Source organism: Canis lupus, chromosome 15 (assembly GCF_011100685.1).
Source record: "Canis lupus familiaris isolate Mischka breed German Shepherd chromosome 15, alternate assembly UU_Cfam_GSD_1.0, whole genome shotgun sequence".
Taxonomy (NCBI): Eukaryota; Metazoa; Chordata; class Mammalia; order Carnivora; family Canidae; genus Canis; species Canis lupus.
The window spans coordinates 41,109,983-41,124,210 of NC_049236.1; the positions used below are offsets into that span (position 1 = coordinate 41,109,983).

Genomic DNA, 14,228 nt, shown 5'->3' on the forward strand with positions numbered 1-14,228 from the left:
CCTGTATACTTGGTTACTCCTTGCTTTACTGGCACCTTCTGTGGACATCTGTGGCTAGAGTACTCCAGTCTGTTTGTTTGTTTGTTTGTTTGTTTGTTTGTTTCTTTCTTTCTTTCTTTCTTTCTTTCTTTCTTTCTTTCTTTCTTCTTTCTTTCTCTTTCTTTCTTTTTTCTTTCTTTCTTTCTTTCTTCTTTCTTTCATATTTTATTTATTTATTTGAGAGAGAGAGAGAGAGAGGTGGGGTAGGGCCAAGAGGGAGAGAGAGAAGCAGGCTCCCCGTTGAGCAGAGAGCCAGATGCGGGGCTCCATCCCAGGACCCTGGGATCATAACCTGAGCTGAAGGCAGATGCTTAACCAACTGAATCACCCAAGTGCCCAGGTCTGCTGCTCCTCAGCTCAGTCAAGGCCTGCAGTCCTGGTTAACTTGCCTCATGTCAGCTTTCCAGGATTGTCTATTTCTTTGGAGTATGGACAGGATTCCCATTTGATTCTCAGCTCAGGTGGTCTGCCTACAGAACCCACTTTGGTAACTCTCCATTGAGTTGGCCAGCAGCACCATCAGCTCCCTTCTGTGTCCTTCACTGGGCCCTTATGGGACTTCTAGGTAAACTCCATGCCAGATGGGAGCTGAGGGTGCCTCACCCCATGTGGTAGCCCAGATTGGTAGAGGGGAGCCCTCTGTTGCATGCCAGTTGTTACCCTTGTACAGAAGAGGAAAGATGTGAGCTAGACTTCTGCCCTTGGTGCTGGGTGAAGGTCACAGAAGGAAGTGGGTGATAGCCCAAAAATTGGAAATGAGGGCTCTGTGGGCTCCTCAAACAGGAATAAGATTCTTTCCTGCTTCTCTGAGAGCCATACTTGGGCCATGTTTGGGAGCATATTTCCCATCTGTTTTTTATTTCCCCAGCATAGAATGTGGGAGGCCAGGATCACACAACATTCCCTTCTCATTCCCCAGATGCCTCTGAACTCTCTTCCTTGAATTTTTTGTTCCAATCCATGCTGAATTACTTGAATGGCTCCCAGCACACACCATGCTATTTCATACTTCTGAGCCTCTGCCTGTGTTGTTTTCTTTGCCCATGTTACCCCTCCAAGACCTATTTCTCTTGAAAAAACTTCTGCTCATCTCCCAAGGCACTACCCAGGACTGTTCCTCCAACATGCTCACTTCCCTCTTGGCAGTTTGCACAATAAACTTCACTATTTTTTTCTCTGTCTTCAACATGAGAACTTAAAGGCACTGAGGCCCAGGGACACCATTTGGGACATCTCTGTCGTCCTGATGGCTGGCACAGAGAAAGGACTCAATTAACCCCGAGAAAGTGTACGTGGTATATCTCTCTGTATTTCTTACAACTGCATGTGAATCTACAATTATCTCAAGATGGAAAGACTCAGTTAAAAAACAACAACAACAACAACAAAACACCTTGATGAGCTGGACCAATTATTCTCTAATGCTCCCTGGTTACCCACTAGGAGAAGACCAGAGTCCAAAAATCCAAAATCTTTTTGAAGTTGTCATTTCCAAACAGGGATGGATGGTTCAAGCTATTAGTAGTCAGGATTCCTATATTGCACTTGACTTTAGAACAATCAAATCCTGAAAGGCTCTGAGGGAAGGTGAGACCCCTGCTAGTGCATACAATTATAAAAAGGAGCCCTTTCAGGCAGATTAATGAGGAAAAGTGGACTTCTTTAGGAGTTGTAGGTGGATAGTGTCTGTATGTGGAAGAAAAGTATGGCATCCCTTCCTCTGGGTACTTACACCCATGCAAACAGTCTAAGCAAGGTGGATAAGCCCACGTTCAGCATGCCCTCCCCCCTCCAGCCCTGCACGTATGTTTATGGCCTAATCTGAACACACCGGCCTCAGCCTGAGTATATCCCTAGGTTTGCCATCTCACATCAAAGGGCCAATAGCCCTGTTTCCATGCACTTGGAATGTTTGCTTGTGTTGAAATATTACTGGTGGGTATAAATGTATTGTCAGCAACATAGATATACATTTTAATTTTCTGTGAACTTTCTTAAATGAATCAATGTGAGTAAACAGTGGGTGGTTTGCTCTCCACAAAAATTAGTAACTTAGTTCCCCTTTAGTGAATATCTCATTTTGGATTTGTTCCTAGTGCAAGTTCTTGTCAGATACAGTCATCTGCGGGGGCTTCCTTTTTCCCTGAAGAGTGAAAGTGAGGGTCCAGGAACCAGTGTGGGCCCCCTTTGTGAATGGCCTTCCAGGACTTCGCTAATCTAGGCAGACATATGCATTTTAGTTAAGATTATAATCTGCTGCCTAGAGTGGGGTGCAAGGACAGCCTGTCAAAGTCCCTTCTTACCTCAAGTGTATGTAAATGTACTGCATTTATTATTGCTTTTGAGTTCTTTTCCATGAGACTGTGTACAGAGACCTTGAGTTCTTCACACCTGCACACTGGCCAGTTTTCTGGGGTCTGATGCTGTCATGCCAAGACAGCAGAGACACACACCGTACTAGTGATAGGAGGCAGAAAGTGAAGGATAGTTTACTGGGGAAGCATCCACATAAGAGGCCACGGAACCCAAAGCTACCCTGGGCCACCATCATGAGACAGAGAGATGTGTGCTTGACTGACCACAACTGCATGTCCCTGGGAAATGGCTCCAGACAAAGGACCCTGCCCTGTGCTGCTCTATGGATTCATAAGAAAAGGATGACTGAGGACATATGGTATACTATGTGATACAGGCAATTTATTGGTTGAGGAAACAGTCTTGTTTGAAATCAGAGCCTCCAGAGATTAGCCTCGGGCATCCACCTGTTCCCTAAGCTAACACAGACTTGCTAAGCCAGCCTCTTGCTGAACTACCAAGAGTAAGGCTAGGATTTGTCTCCCCTCCCCCACCACGTAGGTAATTGACCACTCAGAAGTGCTGGATTAATAGGCCTATTATTAGGAGAAGGCTCATGTTTATTTCATTTAAATTTGTTCTCCTCCCACACACTAGCTACAGTAAGGTCCCTTAGAGGTAGATGAGCTGGGAAGGATCTGGGAAAAGTTCCTGTGCCTGTCCTCTTCACAGGGAAGGGAGTGACAGATTGGCTACAGTGGATTTTTCTGCACCCAGATCTCTAGGATGGAAACCAAGCAAACTTCTCTCTCCTGCTGGGTTAGAGGACATAGCCTCTGAAGAGGCACAGGAGCAGAGGAACCAGGTGGACCCAGCTTTCTTCCCTGCACCACAGCTTGGACAGAATAGCTCCCATTGTGCCCAGGGGAACCTCATGACTATTGTGGGCAAGATCTGGTCAGGTATGATAATCATGTTGGCTCAGCTAAGACATCAGAGCACATAGCAGCAATACAGTAACTGCTGAGTGCTCTTTTGGATATAAGGGTTTGAAATCAGGGCTGTCCCAAAGGGAAAGACAATTCCAGGATCCATCAGAAAGATGGGTTTCTTATGAGCCCTGGAAGCTCTAGATCTGCTGTTCTGGGCTCCATATGGGGGGAGGGGGGTGGTCCTGCTGAAATAGAAGGGGCATAAAGAGTGGGAAGAATCTGTCCCAAGAATCTAACATGATGGGCTTCCACTGCAGGGTGACTGGTGGCAGGTGTAAGGGATGATGAGGGGGGTTACACCTTATGGGGTCCAAGATGTCAGGGCTCAGGTAGTGTGAAGGATCCTTACCAGAGTGGGGTTGGCAACTACCCTTCTAGGGAGGAAGAAGTTGCATTTCCTTCCATGAGCAGTAGGAGGAAATGCAGATTTAGAAGTAGAAGATGTGGTTCTGAGCATTGGGCAACACTTTCTTTTACTCTCTTTCAAATTGCAGAGACTCCAGGGTGGGCTGGATCTGTGATTTGCCAGTGATGTTGGTCCCATGAACTTGCTGTATCAAGAATGAGAAAACTGTGTGTGCCTCAAATGTCCTAACAGCAAGTAATCTATAACGGCCGAGATACCTTCCTTCTGAAAGTGCCATGGGGCAAGAGTTGTGTTTACTTTGTTCACTACTGCAGTCCCAACGCCTTGGCCAGTGCTTGGCCCAAAACCAGTACCAGATATGTATTTGTGGGATGAAAGCAGGAAGGTGTATATAGCAGCAAACCAGCAGTTTGTATGGAGCCTCAATCCTGAAGTAAGCTATGAATCATATTCCTACCCCAGGTCAAGGGAAGGAAGTCATGGACCATCAGGCTCTTTGTGCCATCAGTATTTCAATTCAAAACAAGCATTGTTTTATTTTCAAAATGAATTATCCTGACATTCTTTCACATCTTATCAGACTCTTCTTTACTCAAAATGTTGTTGGTACTATTACTTAGTAAACTGGAGCAAGCAATAAATTCCACTGGTCTTCAGAGACTGTGGTTGGGTTCCCAGTACCAAAATGATTTTGATTATTGAGTTGGCATATACCCCTAAACATTCCTAAATCAGTGGTTGGCAGCAGCCAGATTCTGAGAGAGAGAAAAAAAAAAAACAGTGCGCGCGCGCACACACACACACACATCTAGCAGCTTCAAAACCTCTTACACACTAATGGATTCCTTATGGATTACATGGCTATAATTGTAAAACAGGACAAAGAACTAGAAAGAGACTTATTTAAACAAAAAAATTAATATTCCTTTGAAAAGTCAATTTTCTTTCTGAAGAGAGTAGGGGGGAGAAACCTAACATAACGGAACCCTTAAAAATGTGTCGGCAACACAATAGGAAACCAGAATAATGTGGGCAAGGCAACCATATGAAGCCAAATGCAGAGTTCATCTGCACTCCAACAGCAGGCATAGATGGAGACAACAACCAGCAGAGTAGAGTAGTAAGAGGGAAAATGCCAAATCATAGTAAGAGGGAGTGGGAGTGGGGGTGAGGTAGGGGGAGGAACATTCTAGAATTCAAAACAACAGACTATTCATATCATATTCCTAAAATCTGTATAATGAAATCTGTTTATATTATCCTCAAATTAATTGTTAAATGTTCAAATTTCAGTGTCCCAGCCAATGACCCACCAACAATTTCCTGTTCATAACATTTTCTTTTCTTGTCCCTTGAAAAAATAACAAATGAGTTTCTCCGTTTATAAAGCTGCTCTGAAATGTCTTCTTATGTCATGAAGCTGGAGGTCATCTTGGGACACTGGGTGGTAATGGGGGGCCCTGGGCAGGGGAACAGAAGGTTTGTGATTGTGAAGCAGCTTCTGATCCCATTAGCTGATGGTTGACTGACATTTTGGAACAAGACTTTGCAAGGAACTGGGGAAAGGAAAAGAAGGAGCATGGGAAGGAGGCACTTAAAAGATTGAGAAGGCAGGAATGAGCTGAGTGCTCCCAGATTTGAGGAGGATTTTATTACTGGACACAGGTCTGGGGGTGAGCCTTCAGCCAGAATCTCAGAGGCCCAGTGTGAGGGGCCTAGTATAGGTTTTCTTATCACTGTTGTGCTGGCCTTACCAAGCAAACTGGTTCTGTGAGGAAAGGTACAATAACTTCTCCTTTACAAGTTAAGCAGTAATGTATAAACAAACACTTAACAGGGAAGCTAAAGCCACTTCCCAGGTGGCTAAAGGTGATATTTTAGGAAAAACTGAAAGGGAGTACAGCTTTACATGCCTGGGAAGTGTTTCTCTGAGAATTGACATAAACTAAAAATAACTAGTTCTGTGAAAGATTTCTCTAGATTCCTTGGTGCTAGATTTGTAATCATTTATTACTGGAAGGGAAGGACATTGGAGGATATTCTTAAATTTTTTTCAGTGTTCCTACTAGAGGCAGAATATCAGTTGGGTTGAACAGAATCTGGCTGGCTACGTAATTTCTTACCGAGAGCAGAAATTATACTTTGAAAGATCTCAGGAAGCCCCTCGGTCCAAAATGTGTGGGAAGGTGAAAAAAAAAATAAAGTCGCACAGCCCACTTTGCAGCCTGCTTACATTATGTCCTGGCTGTAGCACCCCGAGATTAATTTCTCTGAGCCCCCACTCTATGATAAGGATATAACATGTCCCCAACAAATTTTATGTCAAGAGCAAGGGAGATCATATATGTGAACACCTAGGATAGGGCCTGGAACCTAGTAGGTGCCCAATAAATAGTAGCTCCATTTATTTTCTACACCTTCCTTTTTTCCCCGTCCTCCCCCACCTCCTGCACTTTGATTCTTGAAATATTTTAACCAATGACGAGCCTTCCTTGCATGATTACAAATAATAATAGTTAACATAACATAGCATAGCATCATATGCTAACATCATAACTAAGCAGTTACCATACATTTAATCTTATTTGATCTTCAAAACAATCCCATGAAATAGGTACAATTATTGACTCCATTTTATAGAAGAAGAAACCAGATCTAAGTATGGTTAAATACTGTTCGAATGATCTATTTCTATATAACAAACCACTTCAAAACTTAGTGGCTCAAAGTAACACTATCTTATTATGTATGATTCTGAGTTGGCTAGGCTCGGCTGGGCGGTTCTGCTCCACATGATGTTGTCTGGAGCTATACTTCTCTGGAAGCTCAACCGAGGTAGGACATCCAAGAGGGCTTGCTTATGTGACTAACAATTGGTGTTGGGTATCAGCTGGGAGCACAACTAAGACTGTCCACCAGAGGACATCTATACTCCTCCACTGTCCCTCTTGGGATGGCAGTTGCTCCAAGAAGGAAAAAATGGAAACTCCCAGTTCTCTTAGGGCCCAGGCTCTGAAGTCTTAGAATATCACTTCTCTCATGATCTGTTGGTCAAACCAGTAACTGGCCTGGCAAGTTTTAAGAGAAGGGGAAACAAGTTTCACCTCTCAATGGAGGAATGGCGGGGGGTGGGGTGAGGAGTTATGATAGCTATGATTGGACATTATCCACCAGAAATACTTTGCCCAAAGCCACAGAGCTAGTGTCAGAGTCAAGATTTCAACACATTAATCTGACTTCAGAATCCACGTGCTCAGCCACTAGGTCATACATGTGACAATATACAATTAAATGCTAATGTGTATAGAAAACACCATGAGAGCAATGTAATCTCAGAGGAAGGATCAGTATAAAATTAAGAACTCTGAAGACCCTAAGCTGTGCCCCTCCCCATGTAATGAAGAATAAATGTTATTTCTTGAAATGTCACAAAGGTTATATATGCTAAAGCTAAAATAAAATCTTTTTAGATTCTTCTGTTTCAAAATTTTGTATACATTCATTAAAGCTGAGGTTTCTGTTTGTGTGTGGGGGGGGGCAGCTGAGACCCCTGACTTACAAGTGCTTAAGCACATTCTCAACCTGCTTGGTGGGTAACTCATGTGTGCGGGGGAGGTTGGGAGGTCCAAGGTTGGCAGGGGAAGCTCCAAGGAGAGGTTGGAATTAGATTAGCCTGGCTCTGAAATATGATTGGATTTAATTAAGAGAAAGAAAGACACAGAGAATGAGAAAGAGAAGGGAAGATATGAAGTTCACATCAAGTGGGGAAGGAGCAGTGAGCAGTAGCTAGGGGGATGGATGAAGGAACCAGGTGGAAATAAAAGGATGTGGGAATGGGAGGGCTGATGAGTAATTTACCTGGTGGCTGCAGCTAAATTGGCTCCTCGTCTTTAGAGGCACCCCAAAGCAGCACCGACAATCAGACTACAAAGAACGAAGATTCCCACGAAATTTATGCTCAGCTGTGTGAACTCTGGTTTAGCCTTGGCCTTGCAAATGGCAGATGCCTGGACAGCCCTACTGGGGGCTGGGTTGGAAGGATGCCACTTGAGGATTTCCCCAGAGGCTGAGCCTGGAGCACCCAGGCTCAGACCACAACCCACCAGTTTGCTCGGCAAGGGACCCAGGAGCATAAAGCAAACCCAGTCATTGTACCTCATCGGACACCCAGGAGCATAAAGCAAACCCAGTCATTGTACCTCATTGGACGGCACTCTCTGGAGAGTTTCTGAACCTAAATCTCTCTTATATCACCTATCTACCAGGACGTCCTGGTGAAGGCAAGGACTTGGGGACTTTTTGTGAGCCATGGTGAGCAAACACCGTCGTCAGATTATTTTCCTCCTAAGATGGTGTCTATCATTTTCATATGCAAAACCTTCTCTCTTTCTTCACATTTGAAAGAAACCCAATATGACTGTTGTAATTTTTTTCATGTATATTATAAATATTTAGAATCTCTGTCAAAAAAAAAAAAAAGAAGAAATAAAAGCAGATGTTTCCCCTTGTTCTGGTCCCTAGCAATATACCACATTAAAAAACAGTATTTTCAAGTCTCGTTAAAAAAATATCTTAAACATCGGGGTGCAGGTGTCCTGGCGTTTCATTGCATCTGCATCTTTGGGGTAAATCCCCAGCAGTGCAATTACTGGGTCGTAGGGCAGGTCTATTTTTAACTCTTCGAGGAACCTCCACACAGTTTTCCAGAGTGGCTGCACCAGTTCACATTCCCACCAACAGTGTAAGAGGGTTCCCTTTTCTCCGGATCCTCTCCAACATTTGTGGTTTCCTGCCTTGTTAATTTTCCCCATTCTCACTGGTGTGAGGTGGTATCTCATTGTGGTTTTGATTTGTATTTCCCTGATGGCAAGTGATGCAGAGCATTTTCTCATGTGCGTGTTGGCCATGTCTATGTCTTCCTCTGTGAGATTTCTCTTCATGTCTTTTGCCCATTTCATGATTGGATTATTTGTTTCTTTGGTGTTGAGTTTAAGAAGTTCTTTATAGATCTTGGAAACTACCCCTTACCTGATACATCATTTGCAAATATCTTCTCCCATTCTGTAGGTTGTCTTTTAGTTTTGTTGACTGTATCCTTTGCTGTGCAAAAGCTTCTTATCTTGATGAAGTCCCAATAGTTCATTTTTGCTTTTGTTTCTTTTGCCTTCGTGGATGTATCTTGCGAGAAGTTACAGTGGCCGAGTTCAAAAAGGGTGTTGCCTGTGTTCTCCTCTAGGATTTTGATGGAATCTTGTCTCACATTTAGATCTTTCATCCATTTTGAGTTTATCTTTGTGTATGGTGCAAGAGAGTGGTCTAGTTTCATTCTTCTGCATGTGGATGTCCAATTTTCCCAGCACCATTTATTGAAGAGACTGTCTTTCTTCCAATGGATAGTCTTTCCTCCTTTATCGAATATTAGGTGACCATAAAATCCAGGGTCCACTTCTGGATTCTCTATTCTGTTCCATTGATCGATGTGTCTGTTTTTGTGCCAGTACCACACTGTCTTGATGACCACAGCTTTGTAGTACAACCTGAAATCTGGCATTGTGATGCCTCCAGCTATGGTTTATATTACTCAGCCATTAGAAATGACAAATACGCACCATTTGCTTCAACGTGGATGGAACTGGAGGGTATTATGCTGAGTGAAATAAGTCAATCAGAGAAGGACAAACATTATATGGTCTCATTCATTTGGGGAATATAAATAATAGTGACAGGGAATAGAGGGGAAGGGAGAAGAAATGGGTAGGAAATATCAGAAAGGGAGACAGAACATGAAGACTCCTAACTCTGGGAAATGAACTAGGGGTGGTGGAAGGGGAGGAGGGCGGGAGGTGGGGGTGAATGGGTGATGGGCACTGCAGGGGGGCACTTGATGGGATGAGCACTGGGTGTTATTCTGTATGTTGGCAAATTGAACACCAATAAAAAAATAAATTTATTATTAAAAAAAGAAAATAAAAATTTGTTGAATGCAAATGAGAACAGAATATGGCATTTTAAATTTTTTTGGCATTTTAAATATTAATATAGTATTCAGAGTGAAGGAGTCCGAAGCCCAGAGAGCCGCGGTGACCTGCATAGGGTCACAGAGTAAACATGCAGCCAAGTCAGAATCTGAGCTTAGTTCTCTCAAGTCCTAGCCTGAAGTTTTTCTATACCCTGTGTGATAGATTGACTGTGAGAGGAACCTATCCTAGCTGCAGGCTCAGTTGGCAAACCTCAGGCAACAGAATTCAGAGTTGCCTGGGGAGATTTTAAAGCCAAACCCAGGCAACCATTGCTTACTTCTTATTCTTACTGCCTCCATGGCATTGGGTGCTTCTGACTTCACCCCCCTTGAATTCTCTTCTGCTCTGGCTCCCATGATGCCTCGAGCTCATTTCTTTCATCTCTGCTCTATCAGTAGGAGCTACCTATTCAGAGTTGTTCTTCCTTTTACATTTCATTCCTGAGCTACCTTTTCCTTATTTTCTATACCAGTGGGTCTTAGGGATATGTATCAGAATTTCTTGTGCAACCTACTTAGAATTTGGAAGTAGGGGCACCTGGCTGGCTTAGTTGGTGGAGCATGGAGCTCTTGATACCAGGGTTGTGAGTTCTAGTCCCATGTTGGGTATAGAGATTCCTTAAAGATAAAAGCTTTAAAAAATTTTTAAAAACACTTGGAAGCACAATGTCCATAATTTGAAAAATCCCCTCAGGTGACTTTGATGGACATTCTTATAGCAAATAGTGTTTTCGAAAGATGGCCCCAAAATATTTCCCATCCTACATGCCCTTCTGCAGGATGACCATGCCACTTTCTCCATCCAGAGGTGGAATATATTTCTCAACTTCTTGAATGTGATTAGGCCCCATGACCAATAAAATGTAACAGAAGTGACACCATGCCAGCTACAGGCATGGCCCTTTACTGGTCTAGTAGCTTTAACTCCTGCCTCTTATAAGAAGTGTGATCAGGTATCCAGAGACCACCATGACATGAGAAGCCCAAGCCATTGCGAGGACCTCAAATGATAAGACCTCTTGGGTGGAGCATGGAGGCACCATGTATGAGTAAAGAATAATCCTGCAGGTGTACCCTCCAGGCCCAACCACTCTATAGGTAAGACCTTGTAGAACCAAACTATTTAGCTATCTAGTCCGTCCTCAGATCCTGACCCACAAAATCATGAGAAGAATAAGTGGTTGTAATTTACTTCATACTCAAATTTGAGTAAGCCAAACCCATCTTCCCTTCCCCATAGACACACAACCCTGTTAGGGACCATTGCTCTCTACCATCTACCTGGCTACTACAAGGAGCTGACAGTTCAGAAATCATCTCCCCTCTTTCTGGCTATTTATACAGATGTCCTGCTGGCACCTCAAATGTAACACATACTAAACAGAACACATCATTTCCCTTTTTAAAATTCCCGTTCTCTTTATCCACACTATCTTCCACATCACCTTGGAGTATTGTTTCACTCCTCTCTGTCACCCAGGGCAGCCAATAAATCACAAAGTCCTTTTGCCCTCTTCTTCCTATTCACTCTATCATTGTCCTTGTTAGGTCCTTATCATTTCTTAGCGGCGTGTGCTTGTAGTCTCCCACATGATCTCCTTGCTTATCATTTCTTCATCATCTTCCACATGATGGCCAGAATGATCTTCCTAAAACATGATTGGGCACACATTATTTCTGTTTCCCAAAATCAACAATAACTCTAGAATATTTACCACAAAAAACTTCACACTTCTCAGTGTGGTAAACAATCACCTTCACTACTGAGCAACAAAGTAACCTCTAACCTCACCTTTTACTCATTACCTCACTGTCTTGGCATAACTCTCAGCTTCCTGATCTACCAGCTGCCTTTCCAGAACTCTGGGCTTCTTTCCTCAGTCTGGAACACCATTCCTCTCCTTTTTTCACGTGTAGAAATTCTTTGTATATCTCAAAGCCCAGTTTACTTTTTATGTTTTCCTGGAAGCATTTTTGAGTTGCTCTCTTCCCCAGGCCTGTCCCATACAGATGCGCAGGTTTTGTATACTATACAACTCAAGGGAGAGCCATTCACCATGACCATAATGTGAATTGCACCTCCCTGAGTTGTACATTTCATAACTTATAACAACACATAATTATTTTATTCTCTGTGCTCCTTCAATATAGTTCTTTGTTTTGTTCTCTTAGAAAAACACTTCAATAATACCTGCTATATGGTAGGCACTGAACAAAGACCACAAAGATGTGTTATGATGTCTTGGTCTAGAGAGATTTAAAGTTAGGGCAAACAGGCATATGATCAAATATATGCTAAAAACACTTTTACCTCTCTTTAATCCTTATTTTTCTCCATTTTAGAGTCAGTTAAGAGCTCTATTTTAGTCCAAAATATTTAGGGGCAGAAGTCATCTTATTTATCACAACCTACAATTAACACTTGGCTGTGCAGGAGAGAGTGTCCCAGATAATGGTTATTAGATTGTATTAGATGTACCAAATGTAACAAGAGCAACAATGTATTGGCCCTGTATGTGGAACACTGCTAACGTCATAATGCTGGGTGGGAAGTATATATTTAGAACTGTGACAGAGACTGCTGTGTGTCCCCTATACCCCATTTCCTTTTCTTATTGGGCACTCAGCTAGACTGCTTTTCCTAGCCTTCCTTGTAGTTAGATGTGGCCATATTGCAATGGAATGTGGGTAGGAAATGATATGTATCGAGGCCTGGCCTATAAAAACTTTGTTTAATCTTCACATTCTTTTTTCATCCTGAAGCTTGATGGAGGGGACTCAGAAGATCTAAGCAGATGAAGGCACTAGATGAAGGAAGAAGCTTGGATCTTTGATATGTTATTTGGGGGATCATTGGCTTACATTATACTATTGCATGAATGAGAAATAAACCTATACTATTGCATCAACTAAAGTTTAAAGTTTGGGACTGCTTGTTGCAGTTGTCAGTTTAACTTGCCTGATACAAGTGCTAAGTTTAACGTAACATTCCTAGATTGATCATGACTACCTATTTTTCAAAAGAGTATCCAGTAAAGAAGATTCCAAAAATTCATTTACACCCTCATTTAAGTATGAACTCTCTCATCTCTATGGTTAGAAATAATGGCCTTATTCAGTCTCTCACTTTTATAATCTTCAAAATATATGCAAGTGGTAATAATACCAAAGAATTTCTCTTAAAATATACTTGCATATGCCCAGAGAAAATTCTTTGGTGTAGAATTTGAAAGGGTCTAGAGATCCCTGCTCTTGATTAGGACAATACTTGTGCCTTCCAAAGCACACTGCTGTCTATTGAGGCTGTCATGAGATGGGAATACTGATATTCAGGCCTACTGAATACTGAGAAAGAAATGGGACCAAGCTTTGACTTCCTTAATACCTTAGAGCCAGTTTGGCAGGTATCATAACTCCATGATTTGTAATGCATATATGACAATTTTATCACTTCCTGTTTTGATTCAAGAAGAAGAATAGGAAGCAGAAGAAGAACTCTAAGAGACAAATTAGGCAATGAAACTGAGGAAGACCCAACGTGCCCTTTTTTCCTTTCATTTACTCAACATAAATTTTCTAGCACCTCTTATATTCACAATGCTGTGTGTGTGTATTGGGGAGGTCTTTCAAACAAATATAATAAACAGATATGCTTCCAGGGGGATTTTTAGACTGTTGGTATTTGACAAGGCAAGCAGCTATGTGAAAGGCAGTATAGAACATGGACTTTGATGAGACAGACCCAGTTTCAAATTCTGGCTCCATCAATTGCTGTGGTTTGAACTTAGCACCACTTAAGCACTTAAATTCAGTTTCCTCATCTATAATTTTTGAGGATTGTTGAAAGTATTAGACGATTACCTAGCAGGATGTCTGGCAAATAGTAGGTGATAGCTCTTCTTACATAGGGAAACAAACTGCCTAACCAGTTGAATATTTAAGACATAGCAAATAATTAGCCCACACAAGAAAAGTTGGATAAGTATGGAGGGAGGAAATCACATTGGGATGTAATGGACAAAATAAGTCATTAGTTTTTCTTAATCAGGGCTTTCTTTTAGAACATTTCTCATTTAGAATCTAATATGGATGCTATATCTAAATGTAAAACTCTCATGCAGAAATTGCCAAAAAAAAAAGTCATAAATGGAGAGAGGAACTTTTTATTTCAGAAGAAAAGTTCCTGTATTGGATAGAAAAATTCACAACAGGTACTGCTGACTCATACATACCCCTGTGTGTGTGTAGGTGTGTGTATGTGTGTGTGTGTGTGTGTGTGTATAATAGGCATGTTACACATATGAGGGATAAGCCATAAAAATTGTTCATATGTTCAGGAACAAAGAGTTATGACACAATTTGTAAAATTATAGAGAGCCAAGGTTATAAGAGGATCTTTCAATTCAAACCATTCATTTACAATAGAAGTAATAGACTCAAAGAGATGAATTGACTTGTCTAAGTTCACCCAAGTAGGAAATTGTCAAGCTAGGACTTGAAACTTAATCTCTTAAAC

The 14,228-nt window shown here is 42.0% G+C and overlaps 1 long non-coding RNA gene across 1 annotated transcript; it reads right to left on the reverse strand.

Annotated features, from left to right (window-relative positions):
* Positions 1–10,886: 10,886 nt before the first annotated feature.
* On the reverse strand, positions 10,887–12,227 carry LOC119869356. Its single transcript, XR_005370697.1, has 2 exons — positions 12,024–12,227; positions 10,887–11,361 (listed from the first exon to the last, which is right to left on the reverse strand). It is a non-coding gene; the product is annotated as an uncharacterized LOC119869356 (long non-coding RNA).
* Between the last annotated feature and the right edge of the window lie 2,001 nt (positions 12,228–14,228).